The 9311-nt window shown below is 35.5% G+C and overlaps 1 long non-coding RNA gene across 1 annotated transcript; it reads left to right on the forward strand.

Annotated features, from left to right (window-relative positions):
* Positions 1-1948: 1948 nt before the first annotated feature.
* On the forward strand, positions 1949-9121 carry LOC108249988. The gene is made up of 5 exons (XR_001809254.3): positions 1949-2038; positions 2555-2591; positions 3323-3346; positions 3445-3627; positions 5131-9121. It is a non-coding gene; the product is annotated as an uncharacterized LOC108249988 (long non-coding RNA).
* The last annotated feature ends 190 nt before the right edge of the window (positions 9122-9311 follow it).

A 9311-nucleotide genomic window follows, 5' to 3' on the forward strand; every position in this document is an offset into this window, starting at 1 on the left:
TAGATGGTTGAACAGATACAGATATGGATAGTGGTGTACTTGCTCATCCCTAGCAGCTGGTGACTTAAGCGTTTATTCCAGGTGGCAAGCATTTTTGCAGTCGACAATAAATTTAGCTCTTCAGAGGCAATTGATGCAGCTATCACAGCTTTTGAGAAGGCTCAGTTTGTTTTTGGAAGAAGGACACTAGTATTTTTCAGTGTTAGCACTTGTACTTTTAAGCTCAGAAACAAAATTGAAATAAAATAAATATGCAGGAATAAAACAGCGTTTTTTTTTATCATTGATTGTTGTGTTTAAGTGCAGCAACTGACAGCAATTAACTCCACCAAAAGCTAGGAACAGCAAAACAGCACAAGGCATTTTTGCTTGGGATAGAGTTCATGGAGAGACTGCTCACTCTGCTCTAGGAGGTTCTGCAGCACCAGCCTGTTGATTTGGACTATTTACACTTTGTAATTGGACATGAAAAGGAACTAGCAAAGTCTTTTGCTAGTGTGTTTCAACTTCCATTAGATGTTCTTTCTGCTTTGTCTGAGCTTTTGAGACTTCTTAAGTTACAAGATGCAGAGAGAAACCCAGTCTTTTCTTGTGTAGAGGTTATAAGAACACCAATGGGGCAATCAAAACTTACAATATCAAAAGACAATTTCCAAAGTCTTATTGATTTGAAACTGTGTAATGGTGTAATTTATTATAGGGTAACACCTGTTGTTAAGTCATGACTATGTTATGACTTCTATTCCAAGTCCCATGGTTTCTCTTGAATTTTCTCCTCATGAGAACCATACTGAGTTGCTTTTCCTAGTTGCTGCCTCCAATTTCACATTGACATCACAAAGTAATTCAAATATGCCAGGGAATAATTTGAATAGGTTTATTAAGATCATTCACATCTGGTGTGATTTAGAGAAACTGGTAACACCAGTTGGTAGCACAAGTTTCTGAGGAAGCAAGGAGCTGGACCTCCTTGTGCAAAGTTGACTGAAAAAGGTTCTCCTGCAACCCTACTTATCATTTAAAAACAATAAATTTGTTGATGCAGAAACATTACACCGAAAATTTGCAATACAAACTCGTAGAGGCAGTTGTCCATGTCCCAAATGGAGAATATTGGACTCTTTCCCTTTTTGCCTCAAAGACACAGGTGCTTTCCATTCCTTTTTACTAGGGTCTGTGCTGCCTTTATCTGAACAAACATCCTTGGTTCAGACCTACTACATACTTGCCAACCGTCCCGCATTGGGCAGGACAGTCCCACATTGGGCCCAGAGGAAGACCCAGGACACGCTGGAGGGACTATGTTTCTCGGCTGGCCTGGGAACGCCTTGGGATTCCCCCGGAGGAGCTGGCCCAAGTGGCTGGGGAGAGAGAAGTCCGGGTCTCTCTGCTACCCCCGTATAAGCGGAAAAATATGGATGGAAAATGAACTTACTGAATCACTTAGCAGTTTATACAGCTAATAATGATAATAATAATAATAATAATAATAATAATAATAATAATAATAATAATAATAATAATAAAAAGGCCCTGACTTGTGGATGAAGAGTGGCACTTAAACCTGAACCTTCCATCTTGAACTACAGGTAGACAGAGAGGAGGAGCAGTAAAACGTAAGGCCCGTGAAGGAGCCTTCCGTTTAGCCCTGCGCCCCGATGCCAAAAAAGTGACATGCTTGCAGTGACATCATAACTGAAGGAGCTCTGCAGTGACATTGAAAACTTCTCTCAGTTAGAAAAAAGGCAACAGCGTAAAATGAGAGAATCATCATAAGTTTTTCAGTGTCACTGTCTCTTTTTCAGTTATTTTTTTCAGTGACATTTTTTTCAAGGATAATGTTTCATTTTTGAATGGTTGCTTTTTCAAAACCAAATTTTTTTTTTCAATGTCATTGTAATTTGTCTTTGTTTGAGCTCCACAGATTTTCTGTAAATCATGTGGTTTGTCTCACACTAAAAACGAAAGTGAAAGTCAGCTGCTTGTTGTTATTCAGCAGCTTCATAGTGTTTCTGTTTGCAGTACCAACACAGCAAAGGTAGGAATCCCCTGACTTTTTTGTTTTCTACATTTATACAGACAAAGTGTTTTGTTGTTGCATGGTGTACTTTACAATATTTTAGATTTAAATATACAGTGCCAGCCAAAAGTATGGACACACCGGACACGAACTGGTAATGTGTAGTTTATTCAAAGGATGTGTGTGTGTGTGTGCCTGTGTATGAGTGTGTGGGTGGGGTTTCATACACACACACACTTTTTTTGTCAGTTAGGGGGGTGAAGGAAAAAAACATTGCACTAATAGTTCTTTAAACAAAATATAAATCCAAGACGAAACAGGGCAATTAATTATTTTTACCCACTGAAAATAGAAATAAAAAATTGCCTTTTCTTTATATTCTGTTGATTGCACTTAACACTATGAACTATACTGTGTGTCCTGTGCATACTGTTCAAAATGACTTACAGTGCATGGAAATGGGAGGATCTTCTGATGCATAAAGTAAATGTTTAGTCTAAAAGTTGTAAATAATGATTTTGTTCTTGTTTTCAGAGACCAAAAATGTCTATTCTGTCCACACTCTGGGGAGGTATGTGTTTATTTGTTTTTAATAACTTGTAATTTGCTATGTCAGTACTGTCCCAGAGCTAATTAATGGGAAGAAATTAGAGACGTGCAGTGAATGGTGGGTAACAAGTTATCTAACAAAAGAACTTTTGTCAATACATAATGTCCTGCAGTTGATAATAAAATCAAATCATGGTCTTGGTCACTGCTTTTCTGCAATTATATTTTGCCTGTGTCACAAATTGTACCTAACTGGGCACAAATGAATGTTGTAAAAAGCTAAAAATTTACTTAAACTAACTTTGTCTTTTGATATTTGATACATCAAATATATGAGTAGCTGAAGTTGCTACAATTCACAAACAAGATGTGAAGCACATAAGTTGCATGGCTAGAAGTTGCTCAACATTAAAATTTGCTACAAATAGTTTAACCAAAATAAATCTCTTTTCACCTGGGTGTGAATTATTGTACATGTACACTCACTAATATTTGGTTTAACGTCCCTTAGCAAGTTGCACCTAGAACACATACGTTTTTTGTTGTTGTTGTTTGTAGCCATTAACCGTCTTCTGGCATAATTTTAATTAACTTAGCAGTCTTCTTGACAGCCCCTCATCATTATGCTACTACCACCATGGTTTGCAGTTGGAACAGTGGTCAAACTTGTGCACCCTCTTGTTTTTAAGTATCACTGCAGTTGTACTATGTATAATCAATCCAACTGTAACACTGTTTTCTTCTTCTTACTAGGTCTAAAGTTGTTCAGACCTATAGGTGAGTGAGGGTCAGTGTCTGTGTCAAGATGCTGATTACAGACATTCTTTTTGCTCTGTTAACATTTTTCCGTCTTTCTAATTTATTAAAAAACACAGTTAAGGTCCACATAGTCACTGCAGGGATAACCTTTCAGGCTGATGGAGATTTGATGAAACAAGTGTCAAGAGGACTCCAGTTGGTAAAAACAGACCAGAAGGAAAGCCGTGTTACCATTCTTTTTTGTCCAATCAACTCTCGTGTTGGGGCGGATGTGGAAGCAGCAATAAGTATGGTGTCAGGTAAATGTCTATAGATTTTTAGACTATAAACATGAATAAATACTGTATTTTTTTCTACACTGATGCTACTCTGTTACTTGCTCTAGTGAATTCACCAGGTTTGTGTACATCAGTATGTAGCATCAGTCCCATTTGGTGTAAATGCTCTCAATATGCATTCAGTATATCTTCAGACCAGTTTCAGAGGTGGTCTGGAACCTTTTTATTCACATTAGTTTGGCAGTCTGAACATAAACCATCCTGAACCCCATTAAAGGCCCACCTGACATAACTTCAAACAAACTGATAAGGTATTACCTGGTTGCCTCTTGACTAAAACAAAAAGTTAACTGCTGATTTAAAATGATTACACTGCCATTTGTGGTAATAGTCTGAAGAAACAGGTATTATTGTTTGATTTTTCAGCTAAAAGTTAAAAAAAAAATTAATCTTCTTTTCAAATATGTCCATTTTGTAACCTAACTAAACACAGTGATGATATTATTGTCACAGTGAAGTTATGTAAAGAACAACTGTCGGGTAGAATGAAATATCGCTGTTGTAGAGTTTTGTGGTTATACTTTTCAGTGTCTTTGCTCTAACACTCTGTGAAGTCACAAAATATTTTATGCTCTTTTATTTCTCTAATGGTATAATGCACTCCCATACCATCAGAGAGGCAAGCTTTTGAAGTGAACACTGATAACAGGCTGGATGGTCTCTCTCCTCTTTTGTTTCTAAGCCCATGCAGTGATGTCCAGAACAAAATCAGACCTGTTTTTAATGCAGTTCAGCCTAAGGGCCTAACTTCTGGTCTTGTCCTTTGAGCAGAGATTTCTCCAGATTCTTAAAATCTCTTGATGATATTATGATGGGACATTCAAAGGTTTTCCAATATTTTTGTTGGTGAATAATATTTTAAAATTGTTCCAGTATGTTTAGAAGGAATTTTTTACAGAATGGTAATCATCTGCCTATCTTCACTTCTGAGAGATTCAGCCTCCCTAAAATGCTTTTTTTATACTCAGTCCTCTTACTGACCTGTTTCCAATTAACCTAATTAGTTTGTAAATGTTCTTCCAGCTGTTTTTTATTTGTACCACTTACTTTTACAACTATTTGTTGCCTTTGTGCTTTGGAATGCATTGCTGCTTTAAAATTCAAAGTAATCTATTTTTTTTAATGTTACAATTTCCTATTTTAAACTTTGGATATAATTACTATGTTCCAACATGAAGAAAACATGGGTTTAAGAGATTTGCAAAATCATTTCATTCTGTTTTTATTTGCATTTTACACAACGTTCCAACATTTTCGGAATTACGGTTGTAGATACGATTTGTTTTATACAACAAGGGCACATTAAAACCTTAACAATGCAATGCAAACATGCTGTCTCCAACTTTTTCACTTAGAATAAGATGCATGATCAGGGTTAGACATAATTTCAGAAAGATCATTTTACTGCTGTGAGGAGATTTCAGCAGTCATTTTTGTTTGTCTTCTTTCTCCTTCTCTTTGCAGGGGATAAAAAAGTCATTCTGGTTCTGATGCACCACACCCGAGATGAGAACTACTCAACAGCTGGGACAAAGTGGTCTGAAACTTATCCCAATGTCATTTTGGATGTGCATGTTCTCTACCACGAGAGTGTGCCAGGATTATTAACGTGTTCTCAAAATAGAAATGCAGTCAATCATTTGGACTGCAAATTAAGAGACTTCAGTGAAAACACTCGGTGTAGTAAAATTTGGAAAGTTTGTTGTCGAATTATTAGCCCTTGTACACTGGTGTTGACATTGGTCTCACTGTCTGCCATCCTTTGGCTGTTTCCTCCAGGATGGGGTGTCACAGCAAGCAAACCCACACAAAAGATTGCCTAGTAGGGCAGTTAGCAGAGATTAACATGTGAATGAAAAATAAACACAGCTTAAGTGAATCTACAGTAATTATCCTTGTTTGCGTAGTTTATAGATATACTGAATGATTCAATTTTTACATGCACACACACACACACACACACACACACACACACACACACACACACAGGTTGATATGTTTCTGAATTAAACTGGGAGACAAATCTACAGTGTGTAACATTAAAATAGATCTATAAAAAACTTAATTATTCAGTTCAACTTTATTTAAATAACACTTTTTGAACACAAGTGAAACTCAGTTATGAGCATATCAGAATAAGACAAAAACAAACAGGCTTTTTTAAAGGACAAGTTTAAAAATAGGTTCAGTTAAGATAAAAAAAATAGGTACAGGTATAACACAGGCAATTAAGTATAATAGATAATAAAAAGACAAAATACTAATTGTAAGCTGTTTTTAAGATGTAAGATGTAAGCTTTGATTTAAAAGCATGTTATTTGTGCATCAGATTCTAAAATGCAAATGCTCTGCCTTCTAATATGTTCCATGAGATTCTAGGAACAGAAAAACCTCCATTTTGAGAGCAAAGTGATTTTCTGTTTGGAGTGGAAAGGGTTAGGGAGGCCTTGTAAAAAAAGACAATGTCAGGCCATGAAGTGCTTTCTAAATAATGAGAAGTATTTTAAATTGAATTGTGAACTTGTATTTACCGAGGTTATGGAGGTTAAACGACTGGAAGATAAAGTTAGAGGCCAGACTGAGATGGTTTGGACATGTGCAGAGGAGGGACAGTGGGGATATTGGTAGAAGGATGTTAGAGACGCAGCTGCCAGGAAAAAGACAAAGAGGAGACATATGGATGCAGTTAGAGAGGACATGGAGGTAGTTGGAGTGAGGACAGAGGACAGAAGACAGAGTTAGATGGAGGAGGATGACTCCCTGTGGTGACTCCAGAGGAGGCAACAACCAAAATAAAAAAGAAGAGGGTAGTGATGGAGAGCAGGAAAAATTTGTTCCTTTTTTCCACAGCTCCTGTCAGAACACTCTCTGTAGCATTTTGCATGAATGGAAAAGTTTGAGGGGAGCTATTTGATCATCAAGCAATAACAATGGTGAAAAAATCAAATTGCAAAAATGCTTGTCAAATGCATGCATTATTTTTTTCTGTCAAGTATGGACAAAATTGTCTAGATTTTTGAAATATTGCCTAGATGAAAAAAGGCAGTCTTGGGGGCTAGTTTACTTTTTGAATTAAAAGAAAGATCCTGGTCATAAATGACTCCAAAGTTCTAACAGTGAGACTGGATTATAAGTTTAGAACATTCAATTTATGTAATGAATGAAGAAGAGAGTAAATAAATTGCATCAGTGTGGCTGCTTCTACATGTTATACTTTGAAAATACACATTTGAGAAATGGAGAACTTTTTTTTTCTGCAGTCAAAATCTGACAACTGTGCATGAATCAACCACATAAAAGCAACATGAAGGAAAAGCTAATGTGGTATTAGAGAAGGCAAAAGATTATGTTATAGCTTTTGGGGGATAAAAAAAAATCACAGAACTTAAGATCTACTACATTGAATATTATTCAGTTCTATACAAATTTAAAAGGTTTCCATAAAACAAAATCTTCTCTTTTTTGTTTATTAAACCTTTATTTAACCTGACTGAAACCCATTGCACAAAAAATATGTTCATATATTATAAAAGAGGATGACATTTTCTAAAGAATATGTCTGCTGTGTCCTCAGAAAAAAACTAATTCATGTGTAGCAGAAGATCTGTATGATTCCAACAAATTTGAACAAATATAAAAAAATCTGTCATTGTATGTAATGTCTAAAAAGTGATAATAAAGAACTGATACTTATTTAGTCCTTGTGAGTGTAAAGATTAAATAACTAAAGCAATAGAAATTTTCTATTGCAAAAACATATGCAGTGAAAATTTATAACATTTTAAAGAAAAAAATCCTGGTTTTACATATTACTTTACTGTAAATTAAAATGATAAGAACAAAAGTATTTGGGCTGCTGTCGCTGTTGCTCCTGTAATCGTCAATATGCATTTTGAATACCAACACATGTTGTTGCTACTGTAAATAGTTGGTGAATGATATTTGACATTGGTTGCTGTCTCCACATGACTACTAGACATCAGTATTTATCACTCACTGAGAAATTGTAATTAGAGCAAAAACAGTTAAAAAAATAAATGGTCACATAAAATGTGTTTTTCATTTAGGTTTTAAATTCCCCCACTCCCCATAAAGGTTTACTGTGTAACTTTATTTTGATAATTTGTTTAGGATTTGTGAATTTGTACTTTATAGTGTAAATCATCATAACAGTAGGAGTTAATTGTTCAATGTAATTTGCATTAAAATACATAAATCAGTTTCTGTGAATTCTTTTTGTTTTATATACCGTATTTTCCGGACTACAAGGCACACTTAAAACCCTTAAATTTTCTCAAAAAATTACAGTGCGCCACAAAATCCGAAGTGCCTTATATATGTAAGAAGTCAAAATGTTTTAGTACGAGTTTGGTAAACTACAAAGCCACACTGCTTGCAGCATTAAGGCTCAGTTATAGTCGCGCTCTGTAGTGTCGCGCAGGGCTCTGTGCACCGCACATGGACCTGAGTGAGTGGTGTTGATGCTTACATCAGTGCAGTATTTGCCGAAAAGACGGGGCTGTTTTGTTTTGCTTAATGCGTCTTATAATCCAGTGCGCCCTATAGTGCAGAAAATACAGTATATACAGTCACACTGGAATTTGCAAATTTGCCTTTAATGTTACTAGCCACTGATGTATTTATTCTGCCCTCACAGTACAACTTCAGCTATGTATTGCTAGACAGATAGTTAACAGCAGAAAGAAAGAAGAATTCCAGAAGTTTTGTTGAGGATTGATTTTCTTTTCCTTTTCACCGTTTTATTTCTTGAATCCCCTCTTTACTCTCATTCTTTTTGTAAGACTAAACAGGAAACAGAAACATAACATTCTGTTATTTCTTCCACAAAATAAAATATAACATTATAACTTCTGCATAAACACATTTATACAAACATTACCATTGTGTAGAGGAATAAAATATACACTTACAATATCTAAATTACTGTTGTAGCATTTCACACATCTATCTAATTTGACAGATATATATAATCCTCATTTTCTACATAAACGCACCACTGAGAACCCCTGCTAGACAAACTAAATACCTCCAACTGGACAAAAAACAACGTCCCACATGGTATTGCAGCTTTGTAATAACAAAGTCGTACTAAAACATTATGACTTCATATAAGGCACTCCATATTATAAGGTGCACTGTCATTTTTTGAGGAAATTGAAGGCTTTTAAGTCTGCCTTATAGTCTGGAAAATACAGTATAATGTATTTTGTGGTTGAAAATGTACTTGGACATGCAGATGTCCAATGGGTTCAGAAGTGCCCCAAGCACAACCACCATCAATAAAAGCTTTTTTTAAGCTAAAGCTTTACTAATGACTACATTTTATGAAGTAAGTGAAGGATGCTGGCTTCAATGCTGCTACGCTGTCTTCTCTTCACTGCACAGCAAATTCAAAAGTGTTAAATGTTTTGGTGTTAGCAGACTTTGTGCAAAAGCAGAGTTAATTTTACACTTATAGAGTCACATTCTGTTAATGTAACTCTGGGATGTATATTATTAGTAGTTAAAATCCAGTGTTAAAACAAAGTGTTTACGTATCAAATCTAGAGGTGTTAAAATGGAATCAATAACTCTTTACTTCTTAACTCTGAACTCCACCAGCAGCTCGAACACTGAAGGAGTTA

Source organism: Kryptolebias marmoratus, linkage group LG6 (genome assembly GCF_001649575.2).
Source record: "Kryptolebias marmoratus isolate JLee-2015 linkage group LG6, ASM164957v2, whole genome shotgun sequence".
Lineage (NCBI taxonomy): Eukaryota > Metazoa > Chordata > Actinopteri > Cyprinodontiformes > Rivulidae > Kryptolebias > Kryptolebias marmoratus.